The sequence below is a fragment of the Crocuta crocuta genome, unplaced genomic scaffold (genome assembly GCF_008692635.1).
Source record: "Crocuta crocuta isolate KB4526 unplaced genomic scaffold, BGI_CrCroc_1.0 scaffold131, whole genome shotgun sequence".
NCBI classification, from domain to species: domain Eukaryota; kingdom Metazoa; phylum Chordata; class Mammalia; order Carnivora; family Hyaenidae; genus Crocuta; species Crocuta crocuta.
The window spans coordinates 3,819,907-3,843,825 of record NW_027528977.1 but is presented as its reverse complement, the minus strand read 5'-3'; the positions used below and the strand labels follow the sequence as shown (position 1 = coordinate 3,843,825).

Here is a 23,919-nt window from a genome sequence, read left to right as displayed (position 1 = left end):
TTGTTTCTCAGAAGGATTCCAAGTTAACCCTAAAACATGGACTTTAACTGATCACCAGCAACACACTTAGTGATCCCTGAGAAGAAGCCAGGCCTTTGTGGTAGAGGCAAACATGACCGTTACTGTGTGATGTCTGTGAAATGAGCCTAATTATAAAATGAATTATACATGTATTTTACTTATACAATTATATTAATTATAAAATTCCATTTTCCCTTGGTAATATTTTTTGCATGAAATAACTGAAAATTGTGACATTGTCCAGATTAAAAAGCCTTTAGTTTGCAAAGGTACAATGCAGACACTAATGCAGGTGATCTCAGCTTCTGTATGCACTGGCATCTTATTGCTTCAAACTATATTCCTTTTCTTCCGGTTCATATCACCATGTTACCTACCACTTCAATATTAATGGAGAAAATAAAGGAAAACTCCTTGAGGTCATATAGGTCATAATGGCGAACTGCCCAAACTGCCCAGGCTGGGTGCTCCCCACACCCACTTCCTTTCCCTACCTCCGCCTAGCAATGACCCCCAAGTCACCCTAACCCTATATATCCAATCAGCTTTAAACACCTCTGCCAGTACGGGTGGGCTTCTTTTAATTTTATAAGCAAATGACCACCTTTGTTCAGGGCTCAGACCTCTGGAGAATAATCCCCTCTAAGCCCACCAGTGTAAAATAAACCTACTCCTTTCCAAGATCTCCGAGTGCTGCTTGGTTCTTCCGCCAGTGATCCAGACCAGATTGCCACAACAATATGAACAATTTCATTTACTCTACTTGCTTCTCCCTCCAAAAAAAAAAAAAAAAGTGGAAATATCTTTTAGAACTGGGCTGCCACCTTCTAACATTTTTTATAAAGTACACAGGCAATAGCAGATGTTCATAAATGGTTCTTTCTATTGCAGGAGAGTGATTGTCTTTGAAAAGTGGTATATAGAACCGTGGGCCTTTGAGACTGACTTGGGTTACAGCTAGGTATGAGCAGTTTATTCCAATAGGTAGAATCAGGAAGGAAGGTTCTAAGAAAAGGGGTGATACTTGACATCAAAGTGATGGCTCCATCACGAATCACAAAGTGATCAGTTTGTTCTCAGCAAGATAATCCTCTTAGCAGGGCACATGTGAAACAGAGGTAAGCTCTGAAGAAAAAAGGAATGACAACGGCAGAACAGGGCTAGTCCACGTTGAGGGGGGTGGGTTGGTCTACTGCATACCTTCTGTCTCAGCAGGAAAATTGAAACAGAACCCTAATCAGAAGGGCTGCTGTGTGAGAAGGCAGTATGATGGCAAAGGAAAAGCTGAATCAGAGACAACAGCTTGGGATTTTCAGGCAGTAAGAACAGTGGTCCTTCGGGCTAGGAATTGTTCACCAATATTTACAGAGCACTAGCAGGCATTATAAAGGCAGATGAGAAATACAAAGATACCTGACATGCATATCCTTGCCTTAGTGCTCTGATCTAGTAGGCAGAAAAGACACAAACAGATTGTAACAGGCTTAAAAGTATACAGAGTAGGTATAGCAACACAGCAGAATACAACACAGACTGGGATTTCAAGAGAGATCTGACTGAATCATGACTAATGAGCAGAAATGAGTCAGATGAAGAATGAGTGGGAGGTCACTCTAGGTAGATAGAATAGCATGGGCAGTGTCAGGTGTGAATCACCATGGTGTATCCAGAAATATAGGCAACTCCCTATATCCTAGACATTAGTTTTCCAGGCAAAGAAAAGTAGGAAATGGAGAGATTCACAGGCAAATTCATGGAAGGGCTTGTTATGTCACACTGGTGAGCTTAGACTCCTGACATTGGAAATATTTTTTTCAAAAAGGAGACAAATAAGGCAAAATTGCATTTTAAATTTAATCAAAGGTAAATAAGGCAAAATTGCATTTTAAATTTAATCAATGGTAAAGAGATTTGAGTGGGGGTAATTTGGAGGCAGTGAGACCTTGTCAGGAGGCTCTAGATGTACCCTTGTGAGAAGCTGAAGGCCTGGACTAGGGGAGTAATGGTAAGACTAGAGAGGAAGGGCTACATGTGGAAGAGATTTAGGAGATGAAGGGGAGTGGAATTTGTTGCCCCAAAATATCCCTTTTTGGAATAAACATTGTTTTAGGCTGTTTATAGAAACATTCTTGGTGAAAACCAAGTAGAAGTTACCTTTAAGTAATTAGATAAATACATTTACGAGGGAAATCTCCCTTTAGAAGGGTGTCTTCCATTGTGTACCAGAAAGAGGAAGATGACCTAATCCCTGGAAACTCTTACCAATGGAGAAGGCGGTGATGGTGACTTAAATCTGCATAACAATCATAGCCTTGTTTGATGTGCTTTGACTGATAATCTCCCATAACTTGCTCTCCTCCACATCACCCAATCCCCAACATCTTTCTTTTGTCTTTATATGGAGATGATATTTAAGGTGGTGACTGTGCCAGTTGGGGGAGTTAGTTACTCAGCTTTCCTGGGTCTCTCCCATGTATATAGGAGATATACATGATATTAAACTTCTGTTTGTTTTCTCCTGTTATCACAGTGGGAAGGAGGGCAAAACCCGGCTAAGAACCTAGAAAAGTAAAGGGAAATTTATTTTTTCCTTCCGCCCAGGGTAAAGATATTAATTATTAACCAAATTGGCTGGTGGTTTAATTATGAAGTTGAGGAGAAGGAAATAAATAGCTGTATCTGAATGGCACTGAGGAAGGCAGGGCTAAATATACCACTCAAAAAGTGTGTAAATTCATTTTAATGGCATGAAGGATGTTCCTCAGGATAGGCTGTTATGCTGCAGCAAAAAGAACAAAAACTTTCTGTTGATTAATAGCAAGTTTATTTCTTGCTTATGGCATGCATCCTGTGTGGTCTGTGAGGGATATCTGCTCCATACAAACACTCAGGGACCAGGCTGCCACAGGGCCACAATTTTGTACCCAAAGCAATTAAGTCATATCCTCGCAGCAGAGGAAGGATAGTCAGGAGAAATGTACATAGACATTTCTCACCTCAGCCAAGGAGTAACACACTTTTTTTCTGCTTACATTTCTTTGGTCAGAACTAGTCATGTGTTCTCATAACTTATAATTTACACAGAAACCTGATAAATGTAACCTTCAGTATGCCCAGAGGGAAAGGAGAACCAAATAATGATGACGACTAGTGAATCATGGAACTTGAGGTAATGCTAATCTATTCTAACGTGAAGTTACGTAGCCTAAGACAGGCTAAGATTGGCCACAGGAGAACACTTTGAACACTCACTTTGTACTAGGTCGCTCTGTGCCAGGCCCTGTGCTAAACCTGCGTATATTAAAATAACTCAGTAATTTAACCCTCACGACTGTCCAATAATACAATAAACTCTCAATAACTTTTGTATTTCAAACTTGGGAAAGAACTTTCAAAAGGCCATCTTAGAACAAAGCCTTCATTTTGCAGCTGAAGAACTGGTATCAAGAAGAGTGAAATGGAGGGGTACCTGGGTGGCTCAGTCGGTTAAGCGTCCGACTTCGGCTCAGGTCATGATCTCACGGCTTGTGGGTTTGAGCCCTGCGTCGGGCTCTGTGCTGACAGCTAGCTCAGAGCCTGGAGCCTGCTTCAGATTCTGTGTCTCCCTCTCTCTCTGACCCTCCCCTACTCACGCTCTCTCTCTCTCTCTCTCAGAAATAAATAAAACAATAAAAAAAAAAAAGAAGAGTGAAATGGAAAGGTAAAAACTTCCAGTTATAAAATAAATAATTCATGGGGATATAATGCACAACATGGTGACCATAGTTAATAATACTGCATTACATATTTGAAAATTGCTGAGAGTAGATCTTAAAAGTTTTCATCACAAGGAAAAAAGAACTGTACCTCAACGTTAACTAGATTTATCATGGTGATCATTTTGCAGTATATACAAATATTGAATCAGTATGTTGTACACCTGAAACAAATATAATGTTATATGTCAATTATACCTTAATAAAAGACAAATAAACAACAACAAGTCCCACTCCCCCAAGCTCAAAAGATGCTGACAGACTGGCAAACAGAAGTGACCATTCTATGATCAGGAGACCCAGGCATTTTCATTTATCACAGACACTCATACAAAAAAAGAAAAAAAAGAAGTTAAAAAGAAAAAAAAAGAAATGATGAGTCTCAGATAACATAAAAAATGAGTTGCAGGGTTAAGAGTCAAACTCAGATTAGACTCAGAATAGAAAGTCCAGTGTTTTTTCCTCCACCACATTGTTTCTTATGTCCATGATTTGGATCTCAAAGGTTACACAGAGGCTCTGTGATATTTCATACAGCTGGGCAAAAGTACCTGTGTAAGCCTCTCGGTAAAGAATGAACATAAAAACATGCTTGTCAAATTTTATTTGATATTGATATCATCTCTGTGGCTTACTCAAGAAGACATAACTGTTCATATAGGATGTATAGATACCCCAAATGACAATGCATCATTTTATACCAAAAACCTTATGGTTTGATGGAGTAAGGAGAGGGTGCCATTTTTCCTTTACTAACCCCATAAACGCTTATCAATGAACTGTTTATTTTTAGGATTTGAAGTCATATTTGACACTGTCACATCAAATTTCTGTCAAGCATAAATGACAGGATGGAAATAAAGCACTCCTCTGACCAAATCTCAGGGTCTACTATATTCATTTAACCAAGAGTTGTTAAATCATGGCACTAACAACATCCTGATTTAAAATTCCAAGCAAAATTTCAAAACGGAAATGAACCTTAACTGTGAAACATTAAAAGGGATACTGTATTATTTAAACCGGCACTTAGACTCAGGTACATAATCAATGACACAAGTGGAGTTAGTGCAAAAGCTTGCTTACTTTCTGGTTGCAGATTTTAGCAGATACTATATTAAAGTTTAGAGACAAAAAACTGAGATTTAACTTGCCACTGATTTATAAAGTAAAGTAATACCAAAGAAGGAAACATAAGTCATAAAATTAGACAACAAAGAGCTTTTTTGAATGAAGAGATATTTTTAGAAAACCACGGGTACAAGTCACTGTACATCTCAAACTTTGGTGCTTACCTCTGAGAAGTGTGCAGAGGCTCTTTAAAGTTACAGGTTAGACTACAATATAAACACACTTGATCTTCTTGGAGACTCTATTTTAATAAACATTTTAATGATTTAACCATTACTTTTGTATATTATGAACATGGATACATTACAGGGTAGAACCAAAGCTTGCATGATTGTTTACAACATAGCAGGAATTACAACGGAAGCAGGTCACCTAGTTTGCTCTAAGGATAGGTGTTCATTCCCTCTGCCACAAACAGTAGGCGAGCAATGAACTCTGAGAAACAGATGACGGGAATTTACAAATTAGAACAATACAAGACTGTGGTTTCATCACGTCTCAGGATTTAAGAGTAAAGGGCTCAGATTATCCTTCGGCAGGTAACAAAGTAGAAAAAGGCCAAGAATTATTATCTTCCTTTGAACGTGAACTGGACAATAATGTGGATAAATGATGAGAAGTTACATTCAGTTTCAAAGTTGGCAGAGCATCTAAGAACCTTCCATTTTTATATTAGAGGGCAGAGGGTTGGCTGAGCCCTAGGCAACAATACTCTTAAGACACCTGTGCGAAGAGGGTTTTAAGCCTGCCTACTCCTACAGAATCTATGTCCTCCATTCCTTTTGGCATAGATTTGAATTGTATACTGAAACTGTGAAATAGAGAGACAGATTTAATAATCATTCCACTTAGTAAGTACAGCTGGGGCAGGTAATTAAACAGGTTTTCTCTTGCCAGCAGGCCTAAAGCAATGTAGCTCAGAGTCTCAGTCACACCACTGGACTGATGGAAAGCTAATATTAAACAGGCCTTCCATATGCAGGCTATGTCAGCACTGCTGTTCTTCCCAAGGAGGAGTTATTAAAGGAGGCTTGTCAGGCCATCAGAGACCTGCCAAATCTTCAGTTTTAGAAATATTGGATTTATAGGTTGAAAAATAAAAAAGGACTAAAGTAATTGAAAAACTATTATCACTATTATTGAGGCGGTTGATATCTAATAAAATATCATCATTGTGAATCTTTGATAGTATCATAATATGAATAACTACTCAAATATTGGGGAAATAATTTCTTAATTTAAAAAATTTCTAGTTTTCTTTGCACTTTGAAAACGCAGTATTTAATTGATATGAGACATAGTAAGTACCCTAATTGCATGGAGGTTGAAGAGTGACAAAATACTCATAGGGAGATGAAAATTGATGTTAGTTAAATAGCACTTTGTGGGGCACCAGGGTGGCTTAGTCGGTTAAGCGTCCGACTTCGGCTCAGGTCATGATCTCATGGTTCGTGGGTTAGAACCCCGCATGGGACTCTGTGCTGACAGCCAGCTCAGAGCCTGGAGCCTGTTTCAGATTCTGTATCTCCCTCTCTCTCTGACCCTCCCCTGCTCATGCTGTCCCTCTTTCTCTCAGAAATAAATAAAATATTAAAAAATAAATTTAAAAAAATAGCACTTTGTTAGTAAAAGGTTTTTTTTGCTTGTTTGAAGATGGAAAATCAAATCAATTTAAACATTTTTCATTAAAAATATATCAAATTATATTGTCAGTTCAGTTAATAGTTTTCCCTGTATTTATTGTTCCTGTTATGTATTGCTATGTAACAAACATCTCCAAATTTAGTGTCTTCAAATATAAAACCCTTTTTATATCTTAAAATGTGAGGGATCAGAAATTTAAGTAGGGCTTGGCTAGGTAATTCCTTTGGCCCACATTGTGTTGACCTGCATCAACTGGTTGTATTTGGTTGGTGGCTGGTCTACTCTAGGGAGTACAAAACAGTGGGATGAAGGGGAGTTTGGGCCTAGCTGCATCGTTTACTTCACGGAGTTTTAGGGCCTATCCATGGGGCCATCTCCAGTCCTTCCATTGATGCGGAGGCAGCATGTACTGTTTAACTGCCACTGGAGTTGATGTTTGCTACCCATTCAGTGACTGCTGACCTTGATGATCTATCTTTTCTTAATTTCTACAGGGTGTCAAAAGTATAAACATTTTTCACATGTCAAAACTAAACGTTTCAACAAATGTTTCTGGACAGCATGGTGACATTTTAATTTTTGTTCACTGTCTGGGAAAACATCAAATCTAAGTATAGTTTCCTTGGATTGCTCTAATCCTATGATTCCATTTCTGAGTGGGTGTCTTATGGTTGTGGTGGCAGAAAGAAGAGAAGGGGCTTGGTTTGAAGAGACTTTTCAATGAGTTTCCAATATTATACGCTATTGTTTGTTTGTTTATTTGGGAGCCAAGGGAAGGATGGGAGGGCAATAAAATCCATGACTTAAATAGCTTATTTTTACATTAAAACATAGATATGCTTCTACTGAAGTTTTTAATTTTTTTTACTATTTTAAAACATTCCCCAAAATGTTCCTAATCAATATGAACTCAAATTTCATGCTTTATGCCACCTATAAAACATCTGGGCAGCTGTGTAATATGAGATATCTACAATTTTAAACTAGATGAGAACAATGCAGAAGTGAACAGAGTTGGAAGTGTTGATTAAATACTTAGAATATAGACAATAATTCTAAATCTATATAAATAGTTAACAGAAAGATAAGTTTCAGAGATAGTCACATAATATTAAGCATTAGAATTTATATTTTTAAAGATCTAATTATTTGATTAGATAATATTTTTGAGGCCCTCAAATTATAAAATATATTAAATATAAGTTATCAAAAAAGGTCTTTCCCTTCTTGTCCCTATCACCTCTGTCCCACAGCGAGTCAGTATGAGTAGTTTCTTTATGCTTAAATACATACGAAATGTATTCTTATTTTCCTATTTTCTACATATGCAAATGTATACCCTGATTTTTTCACTTAACAGTAAATCTATATGCACACATTAAGGGCTTTCTCATTTTTTATAGTTGCACAGTATTGCATTATATGGATGCACCATAAGTTAAACAGCTCCCTATTGATAAACATTTGCTTTCTAAGAAAACTTTTTAAAAATGTAATTAGTAATTTATTGCTTATATTCTTTAGAACACAAATATATTTGTGGAAAACTTCCCAGAAGTGAAATTACTGGGTCAACATATATATGCATTTATAATTTTCATAAATATTACCAAATTGTTCATCATAAAAGCTGCAAATATGTATTCACTTTAGAAATACATGAAACTGGCTTCCACACAGTCTTACCTACAGTGTATAATGAATATTATTATTTCTTTCCAAATTGACAGGTTAAAAGAATGACATTTCTGTATCATTAATGTGTATTCTTTTATTCTCATTGAGTTTACACTTTACTTCTCATATTCTAAAGAGCATTTGCTGGGGCACCTGGTTGGCTCAGTCAGCTAAGGGTCTGACTCTTGATTTTGGCTCAGGTCATGATCTCATGGTATGTGAGATTGATCTCCGCCTTGGACTCTATGCTGACAGTGCAGAGCCTGCTTGGGATTCTCTCTCTCTCTCTCTCTCTCTCTCTCTCTCACTGTTCCTTCCCTGCTTGTGTTGTCTCTCTTTCTCTTGCAAAATAAATAAATAAACATAAAAAAAAATTAAAAGCATTTGCCTTTCTGTGAACTGTATGATCATATCCATTTCATCAAAGATCCACTGGGTTATTGTTCTTTTTCTTATTAATACTCCTTAATACTAGGGGCGCCTGGGTGGCTTAGTCAGTTAAGCGTCTGACTTTCGCTTGGGTCACGACCTCGCGGTTCGTGGGTTCGAGACCCGCGTCGGGCTCTGTGCTGACTGCCAGCTCAGAGCCTGGAGCCTGTTTCAATCTGTGACTCCCTCTCTCTCTGACCCTCCCCTGCTCACGCTGTCTCTCTCTCTCTCCTAGAAATAAATAAAAAAACAATAAAAAAAATTAAAAAAAAATACTCCTTAATACTAATATTTGTGGAATTTATATTTTGAGATAGTTTTACCCGATTTTGAAAAATATTGTGTTTTCACTTTTTATTTGCCTTTTGACTATAGTTATAATATTTTTTTCTTTGGCCTTGCAGACTTTCTTTATTTTTGTGTAGTTAAATCTATCTTTCTTTAATGACTTCTGGATTTTGAGTTAAACTGAGAAAGGCTTTTGTCTTTCCAGTTTTATGAAGTAATTATTCCAGTTTTCTTCTGACACATTTAGGTACTTTTTAAATACTTGCTCTTTTTGGAATTTATCTTGGTGTCTGGTGTGAGGTATGGATATAGCTTACTTTTCTCTAGTAATTCTAATGCCATTTTTGAATAATTCATCTTTCCCCACTGATTTGATAGACTTAACTTTATCATCTTTCAAATTTATATATATATTTGTATGGACTTTGGAATGTGTTATTCTGGGCCAGTGTTCTGCTTGTTTATGAACTAATACCTCACTGTTTTAATGTTGAAGCCTTACTAATACTTATATAATAATATATGTAATATATAATATATCATGAGTAAATTTTTATCTCATAAGGATGGTCCTCTTTGCTGTTTACCTTATTCTTTTCCAGAGTTTGGCTGGGAATTTTATTTTTCTACTTAAGCATTATGTTTGGTTATGATTATGATTAGTTATTATAGTTTGCATAATTAACACTTTATTTACATTGTATCACATTTATAGAGTAACTTACAGAGAAGTAAAGTCTTTATGATATTGAGTATTCCTATTGAATGACACAGTACGCTGTTACCTTGTTTCATGTCTATGTCCTGTCCCTTGTGCTGCTTTAAAGCTTTCTTAAAAAGAGATTGTTTTTCATCTTTATTATTGCTTTTCTTTCCTATTTAATCTTGGTATTGTATATAGGTATTTTCTTCTTATATTATCTAACTGGCTGTTTTTTACATATATGAAAGCTATTGGTTTCTGAATATTAATTTAATATCCCTTCAGTTTACTGATTTTTTGTAATAATTCTCTAGTTCATTCTCTTGGGTTCTGGAGGTAAACAATCATATTTCAGTAAACAGTAATCATTTTACAACCTCCTTCCAAAATGTTTTACATATAGTTTCTTACTCTAACTAAATTCATTGACTTGTGAGCTGAGATAGATCTTTTAAAATTATGAATACATTGCTTTTTATTCCATTTATTACATTGAAAAATATTTGATTTCATTTTTCACCTACAAAAATAACATTCCATTTAATCCAACAAAACGTTTATTAGAGGTGGTTGCTAAATTCTTTCAAATGCTTTTTTGTCCTGGGTGTTGGTGATTTATACTACTTACATTAATAGATTTCCCAATGTTGAATCATCATTATGTTTATATAATAAAACTTCATTATGGTACTATTATCTTTTAATTTTTCTGCATTTTCTTTTTCAGTATTTTCTTTACTATTTTTGCATTAATATTTATATGAGATTATTCTACAGTTTGTTTTCAAAGTATAGTCTTAAGGCTTTAGTATCAATGTCATGTTCTTTTTATAAGCTTGCTTTCTCTTTTATGCCTGGGGCCGTTTAATAGCATTTTGATGGTCTGGTTGTTAAGTATATGTTGGAATTCTCCTGTGAAGCCCTTTAATCCTAGTGCTGTTTAGCAGGATTAATTTTTGACTATTTTTCTGTCAATTGTTTTATGGAAATTAACCTTTTCTGATTTCCAGAGTTTGAATATAAATTTGACAAATTTTTTTTCTTAGGAAAAATACCAGTTATCCAGTTTTCAAATTATTTTTATACTATTGAAATAATATTTATTAACCATCCAATTTTCTCTATTTCTGTAAATTTTTCTTCATAATAACTTCCTATTATATACTTTCTCCTTTTAAAAAATTTTAAGTTTATTTATTTATTTTGAGAGAGAGGATGTGCAGGGGAGGAGAAGAGAGAGAGGAAGAGAGAATCCCAAGAAGGCTGGGTGCTATCAGTGTGGAGCCCAATGTGGGGCTTGAACTCAAGAACCGGGAGATCATGACCTGAGCTAAAACCAAGAGCAGGATGCATAAGTGACTGAGCTGCCCAGGCGCCCCTCTATGCTTTCTTCTAATCAGTTCTTAGTAATTAGTGGTTTATATGCGCTATTGCTTATATTTTTCTTCAAAGTAGCAGTTTTAGGCTTTTTAAAAAATTATTTTTGTTGTTTGCATATTTTTATCTCATTAAATACCACTTTTATTGCTGTTTTTCTTTATGCTTGCTTTCAATGTATTTGTGTACTTCTAACTGAATCAGTTCCTTAATTCATTTTTTCTTTTTAACTGATATAAGTATTTAAGGTTGAGCATTTTGCTCTGAGCACTGATTATCTGAATTCCAAATGTTCAAATATGAAATATTTTTTACTACCTTTGTGTTTTAGAAGTTTCACAATTTTGATTAGTATTTAATTTGCATCAAGTGAGATTTTTTTTCTGTATCCAGATTTACAGATACATGCGTTTACTTATTTTGTTAATTTCTAATTTTATTGCATTTTTATTAGAGAATATTGTCTCTACCACCTGGGATGGGTAATTTTACGTATAAACTTGACTGGGCTATGGCCTGTCCAGATACATTGTCAAACATCATTCTGGATGTTTCTGGGACAATGTTTTGGTTGAAATTAACATTTAAATCAGTGGACTGGGCATAAAGTAGATTGTCCTGTACAGTATGGGTTGGTCTCATCCAATCATTGAATCTTTTGAAAAGCAGAACAAAAACACCGGCCTCCTCCAAAGAAGAGGACTGCCTAAAGATTTCATCTGGCTCATTGGCCCTTCTTAGTTCTACAGCAGACTGCCTGAGGATTTGAACCAGAATATTGGCTCTCTTGGGTCTCCAGCCTGTCTATCTACCCTGTAAACTTTGGACTCAACTGCATCCAAAATCACAAGAATCAAAGCCTTAAAATCTCTCTGTCTTTCTCTCTCTCTCCACACACACATCTTATTGCTTCTGTTTCTCTGAAGAACCCTAATCACCACCTAACATTTTAGTCTAAACCCCCCTTTTCTCATTTTGTTCATTTGTCTTAGTTTTAAGAGCAGCTCATGTGAACAGTGTTTTCTGAATCTGTTCATTTTAAAATTTTAATGACTTCACGACACCTGCACTTACTATAAAATTTACAAATGGCCTTTTTTTTTTGGTTATCTTTTTATTCTATAATGTTTTCCACTGTCTTCTGGCATCGAGTTTTACTGTAGCCAGCCTTATTTTTTACCCTTATAGATATCTGGTTATTTTCCCTTGGCTACTTTATGGTTAAACTCTAGTAATTTTACCAACATATGTCTGGCTAATGACTATCCTACTCAGTTTGCTTTGCCATGTAATATGGCTTATTAATATCTAAATGCAAAGGGCACTGTTACTTATTAGCTGGGACTTGATAAAATAACCTAACTTCTCTGTATTTAAGTTTCCTTATCTGTATAATAGAAAAAAATAATTGGATTTTCCAAAGAATGTTGTTATGATATTAAGTTATTTTAAAAATGGTTAATACTGTGCCTGATATACAGTAAATGATCTTCTTTATTTAATAAGTTAATAAATAAACCAAAATAAATTTCTTTCAGAAAAGTTTTCTTGATTTTATGTGTTTAAATATTATTTGAACTTTCCTTTTAGAGAAGTTTAATTATGTGTGTATTAGGTTTTATTTTCCTGTCTTCTTAATATATTATTTTCTCTCTAATCCTTAATCAAGAGCAAAACCAAAAAGAATTATTGAGATTTTTTCTTAGTGTAAGCATAGAGTTCTGTGAGCTTTGGCAAATGTATATAGTTGTACAATAACCATTACAGTCAAATTTTTGAACAGTTTCATGATCCCCCAAATTCCTGTCATGTTGGTTTCAGTCAATTCTTACTCCCACACCTGGTCCTAGGCAGCCTCTGCTCATGTCGTTGTTGCTATAGTTTCACCTTTTCCAGATTTCACATAAATGAAATCATACAATATGTAGGCCTTATATCTGGCTTCTTACATCTGTATTCTGAGCATAGTTTTTTCCTTTATTATTACTCGGTGGCATTTTACTGTATGGGAATATGCCACATTTTATTTATTTTAATCTGTGTAAACAGTTATTTTCCTTTACTTTACTTGTTTCTATTTCATATATTTCTTACTGGGTTTTCTGAGGTGTCTCTTTCATCAAATTTCAAATTTCATTTTCCAATATGTGATGTTTACTTTTTCTTACGTATTCCTGTCTTTTCCCAGTAATCTTATTGTACCTTTCCCTGTTGTCGCCCTATTTCTGTCCTATGCTCTTAAATTTGTCCTTTTTGAATTTCCTTCATGGAAGTGAATAATTCAGTTTTTTAAAAAATTTTTAGGAATAAGCTTGGGCATACCCTTTATCTGTTCTGTGGAAACATCTGTCTGAAGAGTGTATAGTCACTAATTTATTTTAAAAATACATTTTGAATTCCTACACTGTAGCAGGCACTAAGGATAAGCGGTATATAAACAGAAGAAAATAAAAGTTTTGTGAAAATTGGGGCATCTGGGTGACTCAGATGGTTAAGCCTCCAACTTCGGCTCAGGTCATGATCTCATGGTTCATGGGTTCGAGCCCCTCATTGGGCTCTGTGCTGATAGCTAGCTCAGAGCCTGAAGTCTGTTTCAGATTCTGTATCTCTCACTCTCTTTGGCCCTCCTTTGATCACGCTGTGTGTGTGTGTCTCTCTCTCAGAAATAAATAAAACATTAAAAAAATTTTAAAAAAAGTTTTGTGAAAATAATGTGTCAGATTGTGACTTGTGTTATGCAGGGAAATACCATTCACAGTGGAGGAAAAAAGAATGCTGATGCATTGGTCACAAATCACTCTTGGAAGGTGAGTTGATTAAAATTTGAAGGGGCTACGGAAGTGAGTGATATTGCTGTCTTGGGGGAGAATATTCCAGGGAGAGGAAGGAGCAAGAAGAGTATTTGAGGGATGACTATGCCTTCTATATTCTTGGATAAGAAAGATGGCTAGGGGCAGACAGGTTTAGAAGTCAGAGGTAATGGGAAGGGATATCATCTTGAGCTTTATAGGTTCTCCCTAAGGTTAGCTTTTGCTGAGTGAGATGAGGAGGGAGCCCTACAATATATGAAGTAGAAGATGAAAGAATTCTGTTGGTTAATCTGGTGATCTTTACCACATTTTATAGTATTTATATACTGATTCTATGCCATATCTTTTTTTGGTACCTATCACTGAATAAGTTAGATTTTCCTAAACTAGATATTTGTAGATGGTTCTTATGAAAGTAGCCTGAAAGGATCCTAGGCAGCATTCCAGACTTCACAACTTAAAAGCTCTCTTCCTGCTGCCATAGAGACAGACTGCTTCCTACCAATGTGGCTCCTTCGTGTGTCTTTGTGCACTCCTACAACATCCCACACCTTCTGTTTCTCTTCAACATATCTGGTCCCGAGATCATGTTCTCTCCTGTTCATGAGACGTAGATTTTGCACTTCTGAGTAAGCCCCTCATCTTTGTTGATGCTGTCAGAGAACTTCCCTACTATGGCATCTTGAACTCTCGGCTTTCTTATGATTTCTTCCTTCATGGCTTGTGTCCATCTAAACTTCTGTCAGCAGCCCACACATGTAAGATGAAGGCAGCTCTTTGTAGCTGCCTCCCAATTTCCCTGAAAAACTGAAGTTACAGGGTGGTGTTCCTTTTCCTTGTTGCTTTGGTGTGATTTTCAGGAGGACAAAGAAGAAATCCTAGTTTCTTAGCTAGTACAATGACTTAGCTAGTATGATGGTTAACTTCCTATGTCAACTTGGTTAGGCCTAGTTGTTTGGTCAAATACCAGCCTATACATGTTGCTGTGAAAAAATTTTCAGCTGTAAATAGAGATCAGTGAACTTTAAATGAAGTAGATTACTCCCCACAATGTGGGCCTTATCCAGTCATTGGAAGCCTTAAGAGAAAGACTGGAAGTTCTCTGAAGAGGAAGGAATTCTGTATTTATATTGTCTTCAGACGCAAGACTGCAAGTCAATTCCTGCTGGAATTTCTAAACTGCTGGACTTCCTTACAAATTTTGAACTTACCATTCCCTACACTTGTCTGAGCCAATTCCTTAAAACAGGTTTCACTCTGTATATGTACGTATACTCTATTCATTCTGTTTCTCTGGAGAACCCTGACTAATACATGTTGCTGTATTGGTAATGAAAATTCAATAACTAATTTGATGCAGCTATTGGGAAAATTTTGTAGAGAGACCTAATTTAATAATTTATATATTCAGCATTTATGTAAGTTTAAGATTTTCAACGATATATTGATTATCTCACATATAATTCTACAGGACACTTTTTGGGAATAGTAGTTTAACATGCCAAGTAATTCTGTATTTTTATTTTGATACCCTGCAGTGTTAGGAAAGTGTGGTATTAAAGCATAGGGTCAAAGAGATAAAGTTTAAGGGGTTATTAAGTGGAAAACTATGTCTGTTAAACATCAATGACGGGTCAGTAGATTAACAGCCTAAAGATGGAGTTCATGTCATCGCTGAGTGGAGAGAGGAACATTCTAAGTCTCTTTCCTATCTTTGAACATACCTAATATTTTGTAAGGCATTCTTCAACTACAATATGCATTGGTAACTGAAAATGAATCAAAGAAATATAGTTTAAAATTTATAACATTAAATGTGATGGATACAATGTGATGTCATATATTCTAGTTCTCTTTTTAAAAATATTTCTTGAGCATTCCTTTTAGGATCTTTAGAGCAGAATGGGGAGACTTAAAATATAAATCTAGGTTTAGAAGAGAAAAAGGGTCATGGGGAAAATATCTAAACCTTAATCACTAAAAACATAACTGAGTATACATCTCTTTTTATTGTCATTATTTTGTGTAATTTTATATTTATGTTATGAATATCAGCTATAGCAGTATTCTAAATATGTATAACATATAAAATGACAAACAGTAGCTTTTCAAACATACATAACTTGAATAATTATAATTTAGGGAATTATATCCTTTAATCTCTAATGTGAAATATAGGATTTAATGTACAGCCAACCCTATTGGAACAAATTCATTCATAGCAAATATGAGAAATAGATTTTTCTGAAGATCTGTGCAATCAGAATTACCAGACATTTATCAATTATCAGAATTACCCCACTGGCTTGTTCTCTGAAAGTAAAAACACTTTCTTACATTTTTCCATTCAGCACACTGCTTCAGGAAGTTTCTTATTCTTGAATATGTGCCATGTGTTATTATAATTAAAAGCCAAATCATTTGCATAGTGTTAGGGTGCCTTACATTTTTATAATACTTATTCATAAAATTCTTGATGGCCATGAAGAATGTGTATGTCTCCCTAATTCAATAACTGCTAGTTAGGGAATATAAACGTTTGGTGTCTGAAGATGAACATATGTAAGTGTGAGTCTTAGCTATAGGTTTCTTACTTGATAGTGTGTTGTGAAACCTTCAGAACCAAACTCACTTACCTCATAGATGACATTACATTGAATGGACCAGGGTTCACTCACACCAAAAGGACATCCTATAAAAAGATGAAATGAAGGAGACAAGGACATAAACATAAATTATCCTATGGATGATTAGATAAAAATTCAGATATTAGACTAAGATTTGTAATATGCTGGAACAAAGTTCAAAGGGATCTTTGTTGTATACTATGTGAGATTTAGCCAAAGATTTTCTAGTCTGTTATTTTCTTTTCAACTCATACCAGAGGAGTCTTGTGAAACTCCTTAAATAAATTATGAGAGAGTTTTCATTTGGAAAAAAACAGAAACAAATTCCTCAAGATGTTCCTTCGATTCAGATGCATGAGCCAGAAATTTTGTCAACATTTAAAGGTACTATAAAGAATATATAGTGGATTTTAATATCAATTTTGGCCTGCTTAAGTGTGGAGCCAACAAAATGTTCTATTTTTGTTGGATCTGCTCTGGACTTTATCTTATGCATCCCAGGTTGCTTTTATCCCTCAATGTTCTGCTCAGATATCTCTTCGTGCTTCAGAGAAGATAGTGCTGATTTTTCAAAGGTGTTTATGCTTACATGTGCCAGAGGCTCTCAAACCTGGTTGATCAGAATTTATCAGGCAACGTTTTAACAGTGCCAAGGCTGCAATCCAGGAGATTCTCATTTATTAGTTGAGTGGGCATGCATTTGAAAATGGGCACATCCACTAGTTATGAGAACTATAACTTATGCTTACACTTATCTCAAAGATCAGTTTTTATCGAATCTATTATTTCCAATAGCAAGAAAATGATCTGGGCTGCCCATTTTACTGCTTAATACCAGAAAAGACTATGCAACATCATGGTGTCCTTTCTGAGTTTCTCTGAGCACTGTTCTTCAGTTTGGTTCTCTTGTCTACTGTTCAGCACCATGACACTCCTAGCTATGCTAATAAACAATTCTTTGCCATCCCTCCTATCTCTGCCATCCCTCCACCCCCCAGCAGCAGCTCAGCATGCTTACTGCTTAATCACTTCATGCCCAAGAACATGTGGGCTCTACTGAATGAGGCTTGTAATCAAATGATAGAGCTCTACTTGATTATCATTCACAACAGTAGCCCAATACATGATTTTTCTAATTATCTTCCCTGTGGTGGACATTAGCCCCTGTTTGGTTTTCAATTATAACCTCTATATGTCTTAGTCCCCAAACATTCCTAAGGGATATACTATCAGAATAACCATGGAGAAGTTAGTCAGAGAGCCAGGATAGCAACTTCCTTTGATGACTCCCTTTTGCTTTTATGGTTAAGTTGGACTATTGCTGTCAGAAGAGGGGCTGAGGGAAGAAAGATGAGTCAAATGCATTTGTTTTTCAGTGAAATAATAATTTTCAGAATTCTTCCCAGGTCATAATAAAAAGTAAATGCCATATTAATTTGTCTTATGTATTTTTTCAGATATGCAAGCATCATTCCTTTTCACTGCAGGAATGTTCTAAATGAGCTTGTTTATTTTCTGCAATCATTAAAATTATGATACTTTTAAAAAGTTTTATTTGTTAAAGTGACTGTTTAGGTACATCATTCCGTAGTCTCTGAATTGGACTTGATTATGATAATAGTATGTTTAAAATAACTGATGTTATTGAAGGCCTTTCAGGAAATCTTCAATTAAATATTGGTCAATATGTATTTTGCGTTTTTACAAATAATAGTATATATCATTTTTACTATTTTATAGTTTTCTTGACAAATTTGTAACACAGAAAGTGATTTCCTGAAAAATGTTGAATTTGGCAAAATATTAATATTCTTCTCATGCTCTCTGTCCCCAAAGGAGATACTATGGAGTCATTTTGTTTGACTGTCAAGTTTTATTGATGATCTTGGTCAGAATCATTTATATTTTGCAGTTTCCTTGCACATGTCATTAATAGAGAGCTGCTTCCTTGCTTGCATGAATGTTTGATTTCTTTTTCCAGTTAAATAGTGATCCAAATGCAAAATCTAATGCTTAGGGTAATCATGTGAATTTATGACCATCGCTTGGATGCTGGGCTTTCAGAAATGAAATTGAATAGATCATATTTCTCCATAAATGTAGGTTTTATAGCTGAGATAGATCTAATATTGATAATCTCTTTATTTAACTGTTTCAAAATGCCATATGTGACTGAAAGCAACAGAATGGAAATAACTATGTTTATAGCAAATAGAACAGGAAATGAAAGCAAGATATGCAGAAAGCTTCTTACTGAAGTGAGCATCATATTAGTGCTATAGTGTAGCAGCATTAAGGGCAGCAATCAGCAGGTTGAAGAAAGGGATTGAGGTATATTCACATGTAGGATGAGAAACTTAAAACGGGAAAAATATCATGGCTATTTTCAGATGTTCAGAATCTCCCAGAAAGGATAACTTGAAAGTTAAATTAAAACTTACTTACAGTTGGGGAAAATACCTGCTAATTTATTTCAATAATTTTCTATCAAACCAAGTACATCTACTAGGTCACATTTTTCCAATATCTGCCATTGTCAGATCTGCAATACTGTAAAAAAATGGCTCAAGGTACAACACAATTTCAATTTAAGTGACTGCTCATATGGACTCTGGGTTTGCCTTTTGTCAGTCTATATTAATTCATTTATCCCACATGGTCTTTGCGAGTGAAATGGGTTATGGGAAGTACTTTGGGTTGCATTATGTTCTGTGAAATTCATATGTCCAAGTCCCAGCCCCTATTATGACTACATTTAGAGTGAGAATCTTTATGTGGTAAGTAAGGGTCAGGTCGTAATCAGACGAGGTTGGTGGATTTATAAGAAGAAAAGAGAGAGATCTGTTTCCTCTCCCATGTGAAAACACAATGAGAAGATGGCTGTCTGCAAGCCAAGAAGAGAGTGTGCACCACGAAGTGACCAGGCTGGCACCATGTTCTTTGACTTTCCAGACTCTAGGGCTGTAGGAAAATAATTTTTTATTGCTTAAACCACCTTGTCTATGCTATTTTGTTATGGCAATCTCACCAGACTAAGAAAGGAAACATATTCATTCCAAACACACATCTATGCTCAGATGACAGGACAATTATTTACCATTTCATTTAGTTTCCTCACTGTTTCTACAGTGCTTGAATGTTTTAGCTGCCAAGATGGTGACAGATTCGCATAGAGGTTTTCTTTTTTTTTTTTTTAACTTTTTTAACATTTTATTTATTTCTGGGAGAGAGAGAGAGACAGCGTGAGCACGGGAGTTTCAAAGAGAGAAGAAGATACAGAATCTGAAACAGGCTCTAGGCTCTGACCTAGCTGTCAGCAGAGAGCCCGACACGGGTCTCAAACCCACAAACCACGAGATCATGACCTGAGCCAAAGCCGGACACTCAACTGACTGAGCCACCCAGGCGCCCCACGCATAGAGGTTTTCTAAAGATGGTGTCCAGGCTGTATTTGCTCGCTGTTCTGCATACATTTGTTAAATTTCTTAGAATACAGGGGGATTCCGTGGTTAAAAACAAACTAACATGAAAGCCCCTGTTTGAACTCTCTCAACAATCTGAAATTGAATCAAATCAAGTAACTTAAGGAAATGTGAGGCACAATGTATATAGATACAAGACATTTTTTGTACTTTATTCTACAGAATGTAAATCTTCTAGTTATTCAAATTAGAACTCAAGTCCCAGAATGTCTGTTTTACTACATCTGGGATCTGAGGCAGGCATTTCTCTGAGTTAGAATTTGGGAAAAAGTTATTATTTACTAAATTTTTCCAAATACACATAAAGTACACATGAGTAGATCACCCAGGATAGATAAATTTTTATTCTCCACACTGAATTTTGGAAATATCATAATATTCATAATAAAGCCAACTATTACTATTTTTCCCCAAGCTATGCCTGTAATCCATTTTTCAGATTCCTCTGCAGGATTAAAAAATCCTTTTCTTAAATGTTTTAAAAATTTATTTCTGAGAGAGAGAGACAGTATAAGCAGGGAAGGGTCAGAAAGAGAGGGAGACACAGAATCTGAAGCAGGCTCCAGGCTCTGAGCTGTCAGCACAGAGCCCGACGCGGGGTTCAAACCCACGAAACGTGAGATCATGACCTGAGCCGAAGTCGGACGCTTAACCGACTGAGCCACCCAGGTGCCCCTAAAAAATCTTTTTCAGAGGCACCTGGATAGGTCAGTCCCAAGAGCACCCGATTCTGGATCTCAGGGTGGTCCGTTCAAGCCTCACTTTGGGTGTGGAGTCAACTTAAAAAAAAAAAAAAAAAAAAAAAGTCTTTTTTGCATGCATTGTTATACTCCCTGCTCTTGGTCCTCTTTTCCGTGTACTCACTATTGAAACATCTTTTCATCAAGATCATTGCAATGACCAAAAATTTTTTGAATGCTGTAATTTTTGTGACATTTCTTAAGCAAGTTAATGAAGACACTGCATTCTTCAAGTGGGCAAGTATGGAGATAAGTGAGGATGAATCTTTAGAAGAAAGTCATAGAGCACAGCAGAGCAACCCTAATTGTGGCCACACTGGGAGGGCTGAAGTGACAGTCACCAGCGAAGACTCTCCAGCCAAAGGATGGTGACTTGGGCACCAGAGCTGGGCCAGTTTGCATTTCTGAAGTCTCTCATGCTCTCCACAGGTCAACTATTATTATTTTTAGGCAATCCTAGATACCAGGGCAAATGGAGAGAGAAAAAGTATGTGAAGATACGATAAAAAGAGGAACTACATACTTTTAAATTAGAACATAAAAAAATAAAATCATTTTAAGATAAAATCTAATCCTTTAAAGTTCAGTCACATTAGTATTTATTTCCCATGTTTGCACATATATTTATTCCTTATATATTTTAACTACCTACCACATACCAGTCACCTTGTTAGACTTTGAGCTTCAAAAACATACAAAGATAGTACATCCCTGCCTTTAAGATTTCCTATACAAAAATAGGCCAATAACCCTGAAATTTGGTAAATTGGAAATTTGGATTTAAGAGGGCCACAAACATACGGCTATGAGATTCATTCAGTTGTAGTTTGCACAAATGAGTTTTTTTAAATAGATTTCATGTTATGAAAATCAGAAACCAGATGCTTCATTGAATTGAAAAAATAATATGTAATAGATTATTAATGGCTTCAAAGTGAAACAAACTTAAGACCGACTCAGGAAGACTTTGCCTCTTAAAAAATACCAGGAATGAAACTATACAATATAAATCACTAGAGCAGAAATTTTCCAAAGTGGCTACACTTTTCTGCCTCTACACATGACCTTTTCCTGATGGATTCATTAATAAGTTTAAAAACAGAGGGGAGCTGGTAGGGATGGAGAATCAGTTTTTCTGTTTTTCTCCCCTTCAACACTCTCTTTTCTCTTCCTCCTGCAGATTAGGGTGAAGTTTGTTGATGTAAGCACACCACTGGGGACCACTTCATGGTTTTAAGGACTTTTATGTACCATCTCTTTAGACTTGCGCCTTTGACTTGTCTCCCCATTTTTGTTTCTCCTTTAACTTTTTCAACCCAACTTCTTTCCCACTGATTTTTAGCAGACACTGCCCTGCTTTGGGTACAGTTTTCTCATCAACATTTGAATCTAACGAATATATCTTCACAAATCCATTCTGCTACATTGTGATAAAATCATCAACATTATCTAACATTCACTGATTAGGTAATTATGACATAACTAGATGATGTACTAATGGATTTTTACGTAATACCCATCCTGTTATTTCAGCCACATTTATCAGATCCAACACTTTGATGATGTAATCTCTTACTGCTAAAATCAAGATTAACATGTGACCTAAATTCAGGCAGACTCAAGCAAACCTTAGTTTCATAGTTTTTCTAAATGTCTTAATCCATCTAAACTTCTTATTCCGTCTTGTTAGAGACCCTCACTTTCTACAGTTTTAGGTTAGTAGACACTGATAGAGCAAGTTTTGAACTGTTGACTGAAGGGCATTACTTTTCTGTTCTCGTTGGCATATTTGTGGGATTTGTCCTTTCACTATGTCACGGGGCAATACTGGGACAATTATTACAAGGATGGTATAGAAGTTTAGGATAGGCACTCAGTTCCTGCTTCACAGCTTCCTGATTGTTGTGGTCACTGGCTTATTTTTTGTAGAGTTGGATATTAAAAAGCATTGCACAGGGCATCTGGGTGGCCCCGTTGTTAGATCTTCTGACTCTTGATTTTGGCTCAGGTCATGGTCCCAAGGTGGTTGGATCAAGCCTCATGTCCAGCTCTGCACTGAGCATGGTACTTGCTTAAGATTCTCTTTCTTTCATCTCTACACTCTCCCCCACCCCTCATTCTCTCTCTCTCTCCCCTCCACTCTTTCTCTAAAATAAAAAAAAAGTAACATTTCATCTTTGTAAAATTTGTATCAAAGAAAAGAGTTTGCAAAATAGATGTTCTGGGTTCTGGTCTTCCCTTTGGTATTATTTGGCTTAGAGAAAGTCAGTTCATCTCTCTGATTCCTCATCTGTCCTTAATACAGCTAGATTATATTAATGATAGGCTATACTTTCTTGACTTTTCTCTTGCTTCCCCTTTTTCAAGGGCAGTAAGAATGAGCCAGCTCTTACAGTTCAGTTTAAGGTTTACAGTAGGTTAGAAAGATTCATTCAGCACTGTGTGGAAATAGTCAGCTGGTATATCATTGTGCATTTTGTTCCCAGTTGGGTAGGCATTGCAGTTTATAAATCCTCAGGAATTTGCTAGAAATAACATCTTAGATATCAGATGTAAAATAAAAGATGTTTTAACTTCAAATATTTCTTATGACTCTGGTATTTGGGTTATCTTTCTCCATGTAGATTATTTAGAACTCTGTATTCATTTTTACTTTTCAACTGTTTCATTTAAGTTCATTAAAATCTCTTTGTAAATGATCACATTGTGGATATTTGATGTCATTTAATTCATCTTATATTCATTGCTTATATTCTTGCTTATATTCAGTATAGAGATAACTGGGTTCTGGGAAAGAATTTATTCATAATTGTTAAAGGCTAGAATTTACTTCATTGTTTTTTTTCCCCTCACATTAGCAAATTATAAAGAACAGACCACAGTGGACAGTTCTGGTTTCTTTGATATTGAAAATTTTAAATTGAAGTGACAAGAAAATTATCTTGTGTGTATATTTTAATGCTACCGCACAATTAATGCATCCTAGTGAAAAGGAATATAAAACATGTACATTAGAATATTCAACTAATGCATTGTGGTAGAAACCAAGCTTTCAATAATTATTTTCTTTGTGAAAAAGAAAGAAAAGAAATCCAAGCATTACTACTATTGAATTATAAAACAACAAACTATCTCTTTCTCTGTGGCTTTGATCCATATAATTTACAGTGCAAATGCAATTTTTGGTACACAAATGCTTCTATATTGAGAGCTGTGTGGAAAATAGAATGCCTAG

General features: G+C 35.6%; 1 long non-coding RNA gene across 2 annotated transcripts in view; it reads right to left on the bottom strand.

Moving 5' to 3' along the window:
* Positions 1 to 23,919, bottom strand: part of LOC144225868 (uncharacterized) — a 262,417-nt gene that overhangs the window by 114,156 nt on the left and 124,342 nt on the right. For both annotated transcript variants that reach the window (XR_013333446.1, XR_013333447.1), the window contains exon 3: positions 16,472 to 16,527. This is a non-coding gene — a long non-coding RNA (uncharacterized LOC144225868). The remainder of the gene's footprint in view (positions 1 to 16,471; positions 16,528 to 23,919) is intronic.